We start from the raw sequence: 17,623 nt of genomic DNA, 5'->3' as shown, positions 1-17,623 counted from the left end.
CAGCATCTTCGCCTTATTTTGGAACTCCTTCGGAAGGAGCAGTTGTACGCCAAGCTTTCTAAATGCGACTTCTGGCTTCGTGAAGTCCACTTCTTAGGCCATGTGGTGAACAGGAATGGGATCCATGTCGATCCATCCAAGGTAGATTCGATCAGGAACTGGCCTGCACCGCGTACACCGACGGAAATACGCCAATTCTTGGGTTTGGCAGGATATTATCGGCGGTTCATCACAGACTTTTCAAAGATTGCTCAGCCGCTTACATTACTGACGCAGAAGGGTGTCGTTTATCGCTGGGGAGAGCCCCAGGAGACTGCTTTTCAGTACCTAAAGGATAGACTTTGCAGCGCACCTATTCTCTCATTGCCAGAGGGCACAGATGACTTCGTAGTATATTGTGACGCATCAATACAGGGTCTGGGTTGCGTATTGATGCAGCGGGATAAAGTGATTGCCTACGCCTCTCGTCAACTAAAGGTTCATGAACGGAACTACACGACGCACGATTTAGAGCTGGGAGCTGTTGTTTTCGCGCTTAAGATATGGCGACACTACCTGTACGGTACCAAGTGCACGATTTACACCGATCACAGGAGTCTCGAGCATATCTTCAAGCAGAAGGAATTGAATATGCGTCAACGACGATGGGTCGAATTGCTTAACGATTACGAATGCGCTATCAAGTACCATCCAGGCAAAGCCAATGTTGTGGCTGACGCCCTTAGTCGAAAGGACACCTTACCAAAGCGCGTGCGAGCGCTACAGCTTACGATTCAGTCTAGTCTTCCCGCTCAGATACGAGCTGCCCAGATAGAAGCACTGAAACCCGAAAACGTTAAGGCTGAAGCCTTACGCGGCTCACGACAACGAATGGAACTAAAGGAAGACGGCGCCTACTATGTAACGGGGCGTATTTGGGTCCCACTTTATGGCGGTCTACGCGAACTTGTAATGGATGAAGCACACAAGTCTCGCTATTCGGTACATCCAGGGTCGGATAAAATGTACCACGATATCAAAACAACATACTGGTGGCCAAGTATGAAAGCTCTTATCGCGACCTATGTCGGCAAGTGTTTGACCTGTGCAAGGGTCAAGGTTGAATATCAGAAACCAGCTGGTCTACTTCAGCAGCCTAGAATACCTCAATGGAAATGGGAAGAAATTTCCATGGACTTCGTTACAGGCCTACCAAGATCTCAGCGTGGAAACGATACCATATGGGTGATCGTGGATCGACTCACCAAGTCTGCACACTTCCTAGCGATAAAGAAAACGGATAAGTTCTCCACTCTCGCAGACATCTACCTCAAAGAAGTTGTTTCAAGGCACGGGGTGCCCATCTCTATCATTTCGGATCGCGATGCACGATTCACGTCAGAGCTATGGCAAGCGATGCATAAATCTTTCGGCTCAAGGTTAGATATGAGCACAGCTTATCACCCTCAGACGGATGGACAGTCTGAGCGAACGATCCAAACCCTCGAAGACATGCTTCGGGCATGTGTCATAGATTTCGGCAACGGCTGGGAAAAGCACCTCCCTTTGGTGGAGTTCTCTTACAATAACAGTTATCACACCAGCATTCAAGCCGCTCCATTCGAGGCATTGTACGGGCGTAAATGTCGGTCACCTCTCTGTTGGGCAGAGGTAGGGGATAGTCAGATTACGGGTCCAGAGATTGTAGTGGACGCCACAGAAAAGATTGCTCAGATACGACAACGCATGGCGGCAGCACGCGACCGTCAGAAAGCCTACGCGGATAAGCGTAAAAAGCCTTTGGAATTCCAGGTCGGGGACCGGGTATTGTTGAAAGTTTCACCCTGGAAGGGTGTGGTACGTTTTGGCAAACGAGGTAAACTGAATCCGCGATATGTCGGACCATTCGAGATTATAGAAAGAATAGGCCCAGTAGCCTACAGATTGAACCTACCAGCTGAACTCGGGGCAGTTCACAATGTCTTTCATGTGTCGAACCTAAAGAAGTGCCTATCAGATGAAACCCTCATCATTCCTTTCAAAGAACTCACTATCGACGAGCGGTTGCAGTTCGTTGAGGAGCCTGTAGAGATCACGGACCGGGATGTGAAGGTCCTCAAACACAAGAGAATCCCTCTTGTTCGAGTTCGTTGGAACTCCCGACGTGGCCCAGAGTACACCTGGGAACGTGAAGATCAGATGACAGAAAAGTACCCCCAATTGTTCGCGAACAGTACAACCACTGCTGAGGCTGAAGCTACTACTTCGGAATTTCGGGACGAAATTCCAGATCAACGGGGGGAGGATGTGACACCCCAGGAAAACCAGTGAACTATTGAACTTACCTAGCTTCCTCAGTGAGTGCATACCAAATTTCGGGACGAAATTTCCAATTAGTTGGGGATAATGTGACAACTCGAACTTTAGACTTGCTTTGATGTAACGTTTCGTGCCTATATGACATTTTGAGTTAATGAATGTTATGATGTTATGTGTCTTATGTGTATGTATGTTATGTGAATGTTACACGAGTTCAAATCGCACAACACTATATCCGAGCGCACAAGCCATTGGGCCACACCTTGTACGCGGATCCACTTGGCAGCCAAGTTGGGCTCGGCCCACTCTCCACTCGCAAACACCAAAACCAAGAGTAGGGGTTTGATTTCATTGTTTTTGCAAAACACATAACACACACAAACCCTACTAGCTTGTAACGCTCCGCGTTTTCATAACTTTCCATATTTAGAAACCGTTGATTCATGTTCCTTTTTTTGGAAACTTCATATCCTTGTGTTCGTCGTTTCGCTTTAATCGTAAAAAAAAAAAAAAGAGAGAACTGACTAGAAACAACAACCAAAGTGTTTTTAACGCAATTGACGAACGTACACGTCAAAACCGACTATCGACTGTATTTTACGTGTTTTAAATACCAAAATTTTATTTTATTACGTTTCGCGGAGTTTGGGCTTTGAAAGCGGGTTCGTAGGAGTAAATGGGCCAATTAAAGCACGTGATTGGGCTTGTGGGTCTTGGGCCTAAGCCCATTAAAAGATTAACCCTAAGTATGTAAAATAGCAAGAAACCCTAAACTCCTTATTATTTTTTTCTTTTCACCAGCCGCTCATTACCCGATTGTTCCCTCCCATTTCATTTCCCTTACAATCTTATGTTCTAACACAAATAAGATTTCATCTCCTCCAAACACACACACCTGGACAAAAACAACCATCACCTCCTTGCACCTTATTCCCCCAGACGAACTGAAAACAACCAGCCACCACCCTTTGGTGGCGGCATACTGTGACTGAAGCACAGATCGAGAGGGAGACGTGCGAGGGGAGAGAGAGAGATGAACGAGAGAGGAACCGGCGGACGACAGCGGCGGTGAAGCCGCCTGAATTAACGACAGCGGCGACGGGGTCATTTGGGGTCTCTCTCCATTTCAAACTCGGTTCTACGGGAGCATCGAAGTCGTCGGAATTCTTACGTTGGATCCTCGTTCGTTATTCTGTTCTCGGTATACCCCTCTACCTTTGATCCATTTGTTTTTTTTCTCTTTTTATCTTTTTATATATATGTATCAAATGAAATTACAATAAGAATTAACCAATCACAAGATGAAATAACAGTAGGCTTTTCATGACTTTGTTCAATGGTTCTATTGTTAATGGAAACAAATGGTAACAAATGGGAGGTTTCTAAGTACAAACAAAGAAAAAAAAAGAATAAAGGAAAAGAAGGAAACATAAACAGTGGACATCGATTGCTTCTAAAATTCCTATAGTTGTTAATACTTGTTATCAATGTTCAAATGAATAAAAGAAAACATCTAAACAAGTTATGTTCGGAATGGTTAAGTATATTGAAGAAAAATGACTAACAGAGGAGTTTTGTTTGTGAAGATGATGATAATACACATTTTGTTTTAAAACAATCATATTCTTGTACAAGTTGGGTTTTGTAGTATAATGGAGAAGATGGCACATGGGACATTGTTTTTAGTTTTATAATTAATATATATGGTGGTGAAATAACCTACAATTTCTTTTTAATTTATTAAGATAGTTTATAAAGTGAAAAATATGCTTATTTAATTATTTCCATTGTTATGGAAAGTACCAAAGCGAAAATATGCCGCCTGTTTTTTTGCCACTATTTTGGGATTGTTTCTTTTTTTTTCTTTTCATTTTGTTGATACTTTCAGAAATGCAATACTAGAACAAAAATTAATACATATTTATAATAATACATCAATCAGGTTAAGTATAAATCCATTTATATATAATTAATAAAAATCAGTTTATATATATATATATTTTTCTTTACAAGTTATTTAGATAAATTAATTGTTATATTGGTACGGTGTGATGCTACATCTTAAACCGAGAGACTTGGGTTTGAACGGACCTGCTTGCGGGTCTGATACATTTTTTTATAATATATTTTTTTTTATAACTAGCATACTGAAATATTAGTTAATTGAAATATTTATTTTAAAAACCACTTAAATAGCTACAACAGTTAGTTAATTGAATGCTTACAATTAAATTGAAACAACTAATAAAACATATTATTCTATTTATTTTCAATAGATCAAGAGCCATTGTATTTTAGATTAGATACAAGTAAATAAAATGTGCGAACACAAAAATTCAACCAAGTCTATTATCAATTCCATTTATTTAGTACTTTTCCAATCCTTGTCTAGGATAACCGTTTCGTTCGTTCTCTTGGATTATTCACCATCTTCACTCGTGCGTTATTTCAGGGAATTCTTATACGCAACCAATGTGAGTATACTCGTACTATTCCCCTTTTTACTTTTACCACTTTTGGGGGTGTAACATGTTTACCTATTGAAAAACTTACACATGAACACTTTGTTAAACACATGAACGTTCCTATAACATGCTTGTATACGTGATGACTTGATACTTTAAACTTGGGTTATTCTTATGTGTTGAACTTATCATTAACTTCGTACGAGCCAAACCTTGACATATGTAGCGCTATAGGATTAACGACCCGCCCGTAAACTTGAGGTTATGTCTTGAGCATATTGCGTTTTCTTGGTTTGATATGTTAGACACATGCCATATTTAATGTTTATCTTGAATCATATGCTTGCCATGAGGGATTGTTCACACTTTTTATCTTATGCTATGTACGTACCAAACTTGTATACTCGCCTTTGCTTTTGCATTGACTTTATTTTAACATGTTACAGGTGGATGTTGACGATGCATGGAATCTAGTAGGATGCTTAGATACACACTTAAAAAAATTTGTATTCATATTGTATTATTTCATTACTCATGTTGTTGTATTTTGTTTCAAAACCTTGTAATTGATTCTTTAGAAATGGAATGAAATGATTATTTAAATACTTGTCACAATTATTAGTGTTATGATGTCTCGAGCAATCTTCACACTTCGTCTCATCCCGATGTTTCCGCCATTGGTTGGGGTGTGACAGATTGGTATCAGAGCCATAACTATAGGGAATTAGGAAAAAGTAGGAATGCTTTAACCTAGTCTATAGTTTTAGAGCTTTATTCTCATGTATTGTTTGAAACTACCTGCATGCTACCTTATTTGCCTTTATTTGTCCTCTTTTCATCTTTCAAACATAAAGGTCACTTATGTGTTAACACTTGATATGCTATACTTGTTTTATTATGTGTTAATACTTGTTCCATTGTTCGATTTTTTATGTGTATTCTTGGTATATATCTCTATGTGTTGGTACTTGTTTTATTGTCCTATTCTTTATGTACCGTTCTTGAGGTGCATTCTTACGTATTTATGCTGGTTTGCGTAATCCTTTAACACACTCCCTTTTCTAAAGCATTTTCGTCGATTTTCTTAAACTCGAAAACACTCGTGTTGTACAAACGGGACGAGTTTACCAAAATAGGCGTGAAACCCACAATTTGGTAAACAACTCTCATCCCGCTTGATTTCATTTTGTTGCACGAAATTACACCATTAAGTTAGGAGTGAAATCCACATCTTAATGGAAATTTCAAATTTCAAATTTCAAATTCAATTTCTAGTGGACCCTCGTTAACGTGTCGAAATTAAATTTGACCCAACGTGTACCAACCACACTTAGGGTACGAAGTCGTCAAGCTAGGGGTGAAACCCGCACCTCGTCGACTAGTCCCACTCCTTGATTTTCAAAAATCCCGCCAAGTCTCGAAATTTCGATGGATTGGGAACATGTAATAACTGGAAGCGAGAGTATTCCACCTATTAGGCCAAAGCATGTTTTTTTTAATTCCAAAAGATCTTTCGATCACTTTGGTTAGTCAATGTTCCGTTTGGAACCATCCAAGTTTTATTCGAACTTACGCTTTATTATTTTCGATCTTTTGTCACTTTTGAACAATTTTTCGAGATTTCATCTTTGCGCAACATCATACTCTTACTTTTCATACGACTGTACATTATTAGCATGCATGATTTCACGTAATTTTATTTACCCTTTTATAACAACGAACAGAGACATATCATCGAGATAGGAGTGATTTCCTTAACTTGATTAACTCCGCTTCTTTTCTCATCTTACAACGACATCATCAACGGATTTGGGGTGATTCCCTTATCTAGGTGATCGTTACCGATACTTTCTTTTAATAGACTATGTTATGTAAACACGATCCTTTATACATCTAAATCGATTATCGTTAGTCAAATCTCTAATTATTTCAAAATGCATTGTTTATATGAATGAACTTCTTATCCTACAATCTATATTTTCATATAGCTTACACACATGAAATTTTTTTTAACTTTTCCGTAGACACTTGTTTCTCGACATTCAGAATTTCACGAAATACTACCCGTCAACTTAGTCGGTCTAACAAAACCATTGCCCACGAATTTTGTATTCAACATAACTATTAGAACAAGCTCATCACATATCATTAAACTAGAGACTTTCTATTTTTAATTGAGAATCAAATCAACTTTTTCGCACACACCTATAAAATATTACCAGTATTATTTAAGCATTTACTAAAACTCCTTTCAAAACCAATAAAACATTTTTTTTTTACAATCACTAAGCTCGTATACTAAATTCCTTTTTCTAAGGATCAACTTTTCCTCAAGAATCTATAAACTTCAAAACTTTCTAATATAAAAGTTACTTAAAACGATGCAAGCTTGTTAATCACAAGAACTTTTCAAAACCTCGCTCGATACGCCAATTAAATTCAAAACACGTGGGCAAGGAAACTTCATAAGAACCGACAAATTCGCAACTATGTAAATTCTTTTAAAACCATAATAGCATTTCCATTCTTTTACAAAGTATCATTTCGCATAATCAAAGGATGTTTTCTTTTATATTCTCCTTACATTCACAAACTAGATTTTTACATTCCATGACAACTCAATCTATTTTAACTTCGCGTTTTGCGCAAACAAATAAATATGTATAACATTTTACACGTTTTAATCAATATCTCACAACAATCACACGCACGTCACTCGTTTTTTTTTCTTTCATACTCAAAACTTTTAATCTTTTACGCGCATAAACTTGTGTATTTCGATTTATACTGTAAACAAAATCATTAATTCCTATATCCATATTTATACATTTTATGCCTTCACTTATGTTCACACTTACACATTTATGTTATACTCATGATTCAAAATTCATACGTTTTACGTTTATACACACACTCACAGTTATACATTTACGTTGTCCTTACATTCATGTCTATACTACATTCGTATTCATATTCATACGAGTTATGTTTTCATTTGCACTTTTACAACTTTGTTACACTTATACTCATACACATTTATTTTATTCATACTTAAACATTCATGTTTTACACTTAATTTTCACATTTACATCCATACTCATGCATCTTGTGTTTATACTCATATTTATACTCGTATTCACACTCGTACTCGTGTTTATACTCTCATTTATACGATTTATGTTATACTCATACTCGCATTTATACGATTTATGTTATACTCGTACTCGCATTTATTCTCCCGTTTATACAATTTACGTTATATTCGTACTCGCATTTATACTCACGTTTATAAGATTTCTGTTATACTCGTACTTTTATTTGTACTCTCATTTATACGAATTGTGTCTATACTCACGTCATTCGTTTGTGCTCAAATTGTGCTCACATTTATGCTCATTTTTTTTAATACACGTTATGCTTATACTTTTACTCGTACTCCTGGCATGCGTTTTGTGTTTATGCTCACTTGCGTGTTCAATTTAAACTTATACTATGCTCATGCTTTTACTCAAAAATTTATACATTCGCACATGTACACGGGCGAAACCCGAAGGATTCGCTTACGTTGGACTTATACTACTTGGAACGTAAACATGCTTATATGCTACATTTCTATACTCACGCATTTTTGTTTTCAAAGTTTATGTATACCTTGAATCATACGTAACTAGTACAAGCTATGCGGGTCATGCGACGATCAATATAATCGCGGGTGCACACGGGATTATAGTGATGGGAGTATGAGAAACCATAGAGTGTACTACTGTGTATGGTAAGACACGGGATGTAACATGACACCGAATACGAAACAGACGTAACGTGGTCAAAACATGGTGGATACGCCGTTGGTACTTCCTATATATAAGTGTTTTCACTATGTTACCAAACTTTTGTAAAACGTGCCGTGAGAAATTCAGTGTTTCGTAGACCTTTGGACCTAATTCAAACTTTAAACAACTCACGGACGCCTTATAACCGATTATCCACGACGAGACTCAATTCTTAACGCACTACTTTTGTCCATCCGATACGTATGACATTCTTATACTTGTAATCGCCTATTAGATCAATCGTTCCTCTTACATCTCCGTTATTCTCCGTTGTTCATACAAGCCTCAATTTTAAACGAATCTCTTCTCCTTGCCAAAATCCTTTCAAGTCTTGCTCTTGAATAAATTTCGGGACGAAATTTCCTAAAGGAGGGGAGACTGTAACGCTCCGCGTTTTCATAACTTTCCATATTTAGAAACCGTTGATTCATGTTCCTTTTTTTGGAAACTTCATATCCTTGTGTTCGTCGTTTCGCTTTAATCGTAAAAAAAAAAAAAAGAGAGAACTGACTAGAAACAACAACCAAAGTGTTTTTAACGCAATTGACGAACGTACACGTCAAAACCGACTATCGACTGTATTTTACGTGTTTTAAATACCAAAATTTTATTTTATTACGTTTCGCGGAGTTTGGGCTTTGAAAGCGGGTTCGTAGGAGTAAATGGGCCAATTAAAGCACGTGATTGGGCTTGTGGGTCTTGGGCCTAAGCCCATTAAAAGATTAACCCTAAGTATGTAAAATAGCAAGAAACCCTAAACTCCTTATTATTTTTTTCTTTTCACCAGCCGCTCATTACCCGATTGTTCCCTCCCATTTCATTTCCCTTACAATCTTATGTTCTAACACAAATAAGATTTCATCTCCTCCAAACACACACACCTGGACAAAAACAACCATCACCTCCTTGCACCTTATTCCCCCAGACGAACTGAAAACAACCAGCCACCACCCTTTGGTGGCGGCATACTGTGACTGAAGCACAGATCGAGAGGGAGACGTGCGAGGGGAGAGAGAGAGATGAACGAGAGAGGAACCGGCGGACGACAGCGGCGGTGAAGCCGCCTGAATTAACGACAGCGGCGACGGGGTCATTTGGGGTCTCTCTCCATTTCAAACTCGGTTCTACGGGAGCATCGAAGTCGTCGGAATTCTTACGTTGGATCCTCGTTCGTTATTCTGTTCTCGGTATACCCCTCTACCTTTGATCCATTTGTTTTTTTTCTCTTTTTATCTTTTTATATATATGTATCAAATGAAATTACAATAAGAATTAACCAATCACAAGATGAAATAACAGTAGGCTTTTCATGACTTTGTTCAATGGTTCTATTGTTAATGGAAACAAATGGTAACAAATGGGAGGTTTCTAAGTACAAACAAAGAAAAAAAAAAGAATAAAGGAAAAGAAGGAAACATAAACAGTGGACATCGATTGCTTCTAAAATTCCTATAGTTGTTAATACTTGTTATCAATGTTCAAATGAATAAAAGAAAACATCTAAACAAGTTATGTTCGGAATGGTTAAGTATATTGAAGAAAAATGACTAACAGAGGAGTTTTGTTTGTGAAGATGATGATAATACACATTTTGTTTTAAAACAATCATATTCTTGTACAAGTTGGGTTTTGTAGTATAATGGAGAAGATGGCACATGGGACATTGTTTTTAGTTTTATAATTAATATATATGGTGGTGAAATAACCTACAATTTCTTTTTAATTTATTAAGATAGTTTATAAAGTGAAAAATATGCTTATTTAATTATTTCCATTGTTATGGAAAGTACCAAAGCGAAAATATGCCGCCTGTTTTTTTGCCACTATTTTGGGATTGTTTCTTTTTTTTTCTTTTCATTTTGTTGATACTTTCAGAAATGCAATACTAGAACAAAAATTAATACATATTTATAATAATACATCAATCAGGTTAAGTATAAATCCATTTATATATAATTAATAAAAATCAGTTTATATATATATATATTTTTCTTTACAAGTTATTTAGATAAATTAATTGTTATATTGGTACGGTGTGATGCTACATCTTAAACCGAGAGACTTGGGTTTGAACGGACCTGCTTGCGGGTCTGATACATTTTTTTATAATATATTTTTTTTTATAACTAGCATACTGAAATATTAGTTAATTGAAATATTTATTTTAAAAACCACTTAAATAGCTACAACAGTTAGTTAATTGAATGCTTACAATTAAATTGAAACAACTAATAAAACATATTATTCTATTTATTTTCAATAGATCAAGAGCCATTGTATTTTAGATTAGATACAAGTAAATAAAATGTGCGAACACAAAAATTCAACCAAGTCTATTATCAATTCCATTTATTTAGTACTTTTCCAATCCTTGTCTAGGATAACCGTTTCGTTCGTTCTCTTGGATTATTCACCATCTTCACTCGTGCGTTATTTCAGGGAATTCTTATACGCAACCAATGTGAGTATACTCGTACTATTCCCCTTTTTACTTTTACCACTTTTGGGGGTGTAACATGTTTACCTATTGAAAAACTTACACATGAACACTTTGTTAAACACATGAACGTTCCTATAACATGCTTGTATACGTGATGACTTGATACTTTAAACTTGGGTTATTCTTATGTGTTGAACTTATCATTAACTTCGTACGAGCCAAACCTTGACATATGTAGCGCTATAGGATTAACGACCCGCCCGTAAACTTGAGGTTATGTCTTGAGCATATTGCGTTTTCTTGGTTTGATATGTTAGACACATGCCATATTTAATGTTTATCTTGAATCATATGCTTGCCATGAGGGATTGTTCACACTTTTTATCTTATGCTATGTACGTACCAAACTTGTATACTCGCCTTTGCTTTTGCATTGACTTTATTTTAACATGTTACAGGTGGATGTTGACGATGCATGGAATCTAGTAGGATGCTTAGATACACACTTAAAAAAATTTGTATTCATATTGTATTATTTCATTACTCATGTTGTTGTATTTTGTTTCAAAACCTTGTAATTGATTCTTTAGAAATGGAATGAAATGATTATTTAAATACTTGTCACAATTATTAGTGTTATGATGTCTCGAGCAATCTTCACACTTCGTCTCATCCCGATGTTTCCGCCATTGGTTGGGGTGTGACATAGCTCTCCATCTCTCTCTTGTCTTGCTTGGAAACCCGACGGCGAACAACCACCATTCGGATCAAGGATCTCGGCTCACCTTCCCTTTGTTTCAATCCGATCGGTTAGTGTTTGATTATTGGTTGTTGATGTTTTGATATGGGTGCTTATAATAGTCATGCTTGATGATATAAGATACTTGATTAACATGAATGATTAATTGGTTACATGCTTATGAAATCGGTATGGTAGGATGATGTTAATCCGTTGTTATGCTATGTCTCGGGTTGTTAACTTATTGATGATTTATTAATCGGCCCCATGATTGTTAAAATCGGATATGTTTAAGTGTTCTTGATAAGTTGTTCTTGAGTATTTGATTGGATATTAGCATGCTATGAAACTGTTGATTGATGATTATGAACATGTTGAATATGGAATGATAATTGATTTGATCTGATTTTCGAAACTGCCATAGATGTTTGCTAGAATCACGGAATGATTGTTATGAAAATCTGTTACAATTGACCATCCACACGGTTGCGAGTCGAGACCGGCAACTGTTGCGACTCGGAACCACAACACTAACACAAACAGCACAAGTCGTAACCGAGGTTGCGAGTCCTGTTGCGACTCGTAACCGGACCATGACAAGCCGAAACCACTGTTGCGACTCGTAATCTCCTATTGCGACTCGAGATCACCGGCTGCGACTCGAGACCCATTAGTTCGCACACACTGATTGGACCTACACTGTCACGGGCCCAATCTATTGGGCCAAGTAATTGGACTGTTTACATATCAGCTATTGGACTGCTTATGTTAATTGGGCCGAGACCTTTATGATTGGACTCGTATAAGTTGGGTCGGGTATAGTTCGGGCTTAGATATTTGAATCACACAAGTGGTGTTTATGACATATTGACCGTTTACGTGCATGCGTGTTTACTATGATACATATGTGCATTACTCGAACCCAACCTGATTTGTGTGGTAACCCTGTTAGGACGTGGTTGACCACAGTTAGTTCAAGAACTCTCTTTCCTTTGTGTATCTACCGAGCAACCCAAGGTGACTTCACACAGCCAAGGCATGGGGTTCCCAGGGTGGGAATGGGAAGTTAATGAATTACTGTACGTGCATAGATGATAGAACCTACTGCTAGACTAGTAACACTTATTGAACGATCTTCGCACACCTGCCAAGGGTTGGCCGCGATATTATGACTGTCTTCGCACACCTGCCTTTGGAAGGCCGCGAACTGTATTCTGCTAATCTTCGCACACTTTCCTGGTAGGCCGCGATACAATTAAACCTAGTCTAGAACACTTGGGAGGAACATCCCCTAATATCTTCGCACACCTGCCTGGGAGGCCGCGATGGAAATGTGATACATGATATAAACGAACGAACATACTATTACTCACACTATACTATTTCTGAACTGTTAACTGTGAACTTGCTCAACTAGTTGTTGACTCTCTGCTGCATGCCTTGCAGGACCTTAGGTACTTATGGAGCTTGCACAAGGAAGGAGCAGGTCGTTGTGGGCAATTGGATCGTGAACGATATTTGAACTTATAATTTACTTTGGGTTTACATTACTATGCTTCCGCTACTTAAACAATGTTTGGTTTTTGAAACATCAATCATGTCGTGATGACTTACATTAATTACTTTTATTATTATTAAATGCTATGTTTGATATGATTGATGGCTTGATCCTGGTCATGTCACGCTCCCAAGCGGTGGTACTCCGCGGGTGGATTTTGGGGGTGTGACAGATTGGTATCAGAGCCATTGGTTATAGAGAACTTGGTTTTAATATGGGAAAACGTTTTTATTAAAACCGGACTATAACCAGAACAGTGCTCTCAACGATCCACAACGACGCTTCGCTCCACGTGCAAGACTCAACATCCTAGGTAATAAGGTTTATATTTATTGCCTGTATGCTAGAACTATATAGAACTTTGCTCGCGTTACGCTTAGATACACATGACACCATAGCATGAGAATCCCTACGTGCTTACTCTTTTCTGTCATCGCCCTATTCGCGAACTATTTTTACTTATGCTACTTTTTACAATGAAGATCATGTCTGGACGACTTAACATAACTCAAGCCCAGCTAGAGGCTCTCGTTCAAGCTCAAGTTGCTGCGGCAGTTGCAGCCGCTCAAGCAGGTAGTATATCCTGCGGTATAGGCACACACTAGGATCTTTAGATCCTACATTAACTCTCGTATTTAACTTCGTCCTATTCGTACACAATAGGTCAACACGCGCAGCAGCCTGTCTGCACAGTCAAGAACTTCATGGACTGTCGTCCAAATTCTTTCAGCGGTACCGAGGGGGCAGTGGGACTCCTCCATTGGTTTGAGAAGCTAGAGTCAGTATTCGAAATGTGCGAGTGCCCTGAGGCTCGCAAGGTCAAGTATGCAACTGGCACCTTGGAAGGAATAGCACTGACTTGGTGGAACGCCCAAGTCCAGATCTTAGGGTTGGCAGCTGCTAACGCCACCCCATGGAACGATTTTAAGGAACTAATCAAGAGGGAATATTGCACGCGTGAAGACATTCATAAGTTGGAGGATGAGCTCTATAATCTGAAGATGGTTGGATCAGAGATTGAAGCGTATACTAAACGGTCGAATGAACTGGCTGTGCTGTGTCCAACTATGGTGGACCCTCCATACAAGCGCATTGAGATGTATCTCAAGGTATTGGCGCCAGAGATCCAGAGCCACGTTACCTCGGCTAATCTCGATAACATTCAGGATATTCAGCGCCTCGCTCATCGTATCACCGACCAGGCAGTGGATCAGAATAAACTGCCTAAGCGTGTCAATGCTACCGCTACAGTCACTCCTTCAGCCACTCCAGTTGCTACTACTTCTGCCACACCCAGCGAGAACAAAAGAAAGTGGGATGGGGATTCCAGCAAGGGATCAGTTTCTGCTCAGTCTAAAGCACAGCAGCGCCGCACCAACGATTACCAGAGTCCGAATCAGCAATCATCGGGCAGTCAGGGTCAGAGTGGTTATCGGGGAATTCACCCGTGGTGTAGCAGGTGCAACAAACACCACAGCGGAAGATGCCGCAGGGAACGTTGTCAAAGATGCCTCAAGCCGGGTCATGAGGCTAAGGATTGTAGAAGCTCGCGGCCAGTCAATCAGAACCAGCAACTCCCACCGCCAGCTCCACAGAACCAGCAGCAGCAGCCACAGCGTGGAAATCGGGGATGTTTCCAGTGTGGGGCTAAAGGCCACTACAAACATGATTGCCCTCAACTGAACCAGAACCGGAATCGCAACAACAACAATCAGGGCAACAGGAACAATAATAACAACAACGGGGGAAACAACAACAACGGCAGCGAAGCTCGTGGTCGTATGTTCGTGCTAGGTCGGGGTGACGCAGTGAATGATCCCAACGTCGTTATGAGTAAGTTTCTCCTCGACAATATATATGTTACTGCTTTATTTGATTCGGGTGCGGATACAAGCTATATGTCTGTGAAAATGAATCAACTGTTAAAACGTGCACCAACACTTTTACCCACCAAACATGTAGTAGAGTTAGCTAACGGTAAAAGTCTAGAAGCCACGCACGTAGTTCAGGGTTGTAATCTTATCCTAGCTGATCAAGCTTTCTCTATCGATCTCATTCCTATAGTTTTGGGTAGTTTTGACGTCGTGATTGGGATGGATTGGTTATCCCAACACCAGGCAGAAATCTTATGCAGTAAGAAGATAATTCGCATTCCTCGTTCTGGTCAAGAACCTCTCGAAGTGCAAGGTGACAAGAGTGGTGCAGTGGTTGGCATCATCTCTTTCTTGAAGGCTCAGAAATGCTTACGTAAGGGTCACACAGCCATTTTGGCTCTTGTTTCAGATGCACCAGCGAAAGAAAAGAGACTGGAGGATATACCAGTCGTACGTGACTTTCCTCAGGTATTTCCCGAAGACTTACCTGGATTACCTCCTCATCGTCAGGTCGAATTTCAGATCGAGCTCGCTTCAGGAGCAGCACCCATAGCTCGCGCGCCATATCGTTTAGCTCCATCAGAATTGGAAGAACTGTCGAAGCAACTGCAAGAGCTCTCGGAAAAGGGCTTTATTCGTCCAAGCTCATCGCCTTGGGGAGCTCCAGTACTTTTCGTGAGAAAGAAAGACGGTACGTTCAGAATGTGTATCGACTACCGTGAACTGAACAAGGTGACGGTGAAGAACCGTTATCCTCTTCCGCGCATCGACGACTTATTCGACCAGTTGCAGGGGTCGAGTTACTATTCTAAGATAGACTTGAGGTCAGGGTACCATAAGCTGAGAGTCCGGGATGAGGACGTCTCCAAGACAGCCTTCAGAACTCGTTATGGTCACTACGAGTTTCTCGTTATGCCATTTGGGTTAACGAACGCGCCTGCTGTATTTATGGACCTTATGAACAGGGTGTGCAAACCCTACCTAGACAAGTTCGTCATAGTATTCATCGACGACATTCTGATTTACTCCAAGAGTCAGGAGGAACACGAGCAGCATCTTCGCCTTATTTTGGAACTCCTTCGGAAGGAGCAGTTGTACGCCAAGCTTTCTAAATGCGACTTCTGGCTTCGTGAAGTCCACTTCTTAGGCCATGTGGTGAACAGGAATGGGATCCATGTCGATCCATCCAAGGTAGATTCGATCAGGAACTGGCCTGCACCGCGTACACCGACGGAAATACGCCAATTCTTGGGTTTGGCAGGATATTATCGGCGGTTCATCAAAGACTTTTCAAAGATTGCTCAGCCGCTTACATTACTGACGCAGAAGGGTGTCGTTTATCGCTGGGGAGAGCCCCAGGAGACTGCTTTTCAGTACCTAAAGGATAGACTTTGCAGCGCACCTATTCTCTCATTGCCAGAGGGCACAGATGACTTCGTAGTATATTGTGACGCATCAATACAGGGTCTGGGTTGCGTATTGATGCAGCGGGATAAAGTGATTGCCTACGCCTCTCGTCAACTAAAGGTTCATGAACGGAACTACACGACGCACGATTTAGAGCTGGGAGCTGTTGTTTTCGCGCTTAAGATATGGCGACACTACCTGTACGGTACCAAGTGCACGATTTACACCGATCACAGGAGTCTCGAGCATATCTTCAAGCAGAAGGAATTGAATATGCGTCAACGACGATGGGTCGAATTGCTTAACGATTACGAATGCGCTATCAAGTACCATCCAGGCAAAGCCAATGTTGTGGCTGACGCCCTTAGTCGAAAGGACACCTTACCAAAGCGCGTGCGAGCGCTACAGCTTACGATTCAGTCTAGTCTTCCCGCTCAGATACGAGCTGCTCAGATAGAAGCACTGAAACCTGAAAACGTTAAGGCTGAAGCCTTACGCGGCTCACGACAACGAATGGAACTAAAGGAAGACGGCGCCTACTATGTAACGGGGCGTATTTGGGTCCCACTTTATGGCGGTCTACGCGAACTTGTAATGGATGAAGCACACAAGTCTCGCTATTCGGTACATCCAGGGTCGGATAAAATGTACCACGATATCAAAACAACATACTGGTGGCCAAGTATGAAAGCTCTTATCGCGACTTATGTCGGCAAGTGTTTGACCTGTGCAAGGGTCAAGGTTGAATATCAGAAACCAGCTGGTCTACTTCAGCAGCCTAGAATACCTCAATGGAAATGGGAAGAAATTTCCATGGACTTCGTTACAGGCCTACCAAGATCTCAGCGTGGAAACGATACCATATGGGTGATCGTGGATCGACTCACCAAGTCTGCACACTTCCTAGCGATAAAGAAAACGGATAAGTTCTCCACTCTCGCAGACATCTACCTCAAAGAAGTTGTTTCAAGGCACGGGGTGCCCATCTCTATCATTTCGGATCGCGATGCAC

At 40.0% G+C, this 17,623-nt stretch overlaps 2 long non-coding RNA genes across 2 annotated transcripts; both read left to right on the top strand.

The window, feature by feature from the left end:
* Positions 1-2,760: 2,760 nt before the first annotated feature.
* Positions 2,761-5,370, top strand: LOC110887413. Its single transcript, XR_002563288.2, has 3 exons — positions 2,761-3,499; positions 4,691-4,772; positions 5,210-5,370. It is a non-coding gene; the product is annotated as an uncharacterized LOC110887413 (long non-coding RNA).
* Positions 5,371-8,560: 3,190 nt separating this feature from the next.
* On the top strand, positions 8,561-11,652 carry LOC110887412. Its single transcript, XR_002563287.2, has 3 exons — positions 8,561-9,780; positions 10,973-11,054; positions 11,492-11,652. It is a non-coding gene; the product is annotated as an uncharacterized LOC110887412 (long non-coding RNA).
* Positions 11,653-17,623: the final 5,971 nt, after the last annotated feature.

The sequence above is a fragment of the Helianthus annuus genome, chromosome 11 (assembly GCF_002127325.2).
Source record: "Helianthus annuus cultivar XRQ/B chromosome 11, HanXRQr2.0-SUNRISE, whole genome shotgun sequence".
Classification (NCBI taxonomy): domain Eukaryota; kingdom Viridiplantae; phylum Streptophyta; class Magnoliopsida; order Asterales; family Asteraceae; genus Helianthus; species Helianthus annuus.
Note: the sequence above shows the minus strand (reverse complement) of the source record. Positions and strands in the feature narration are given on the sequence as shown.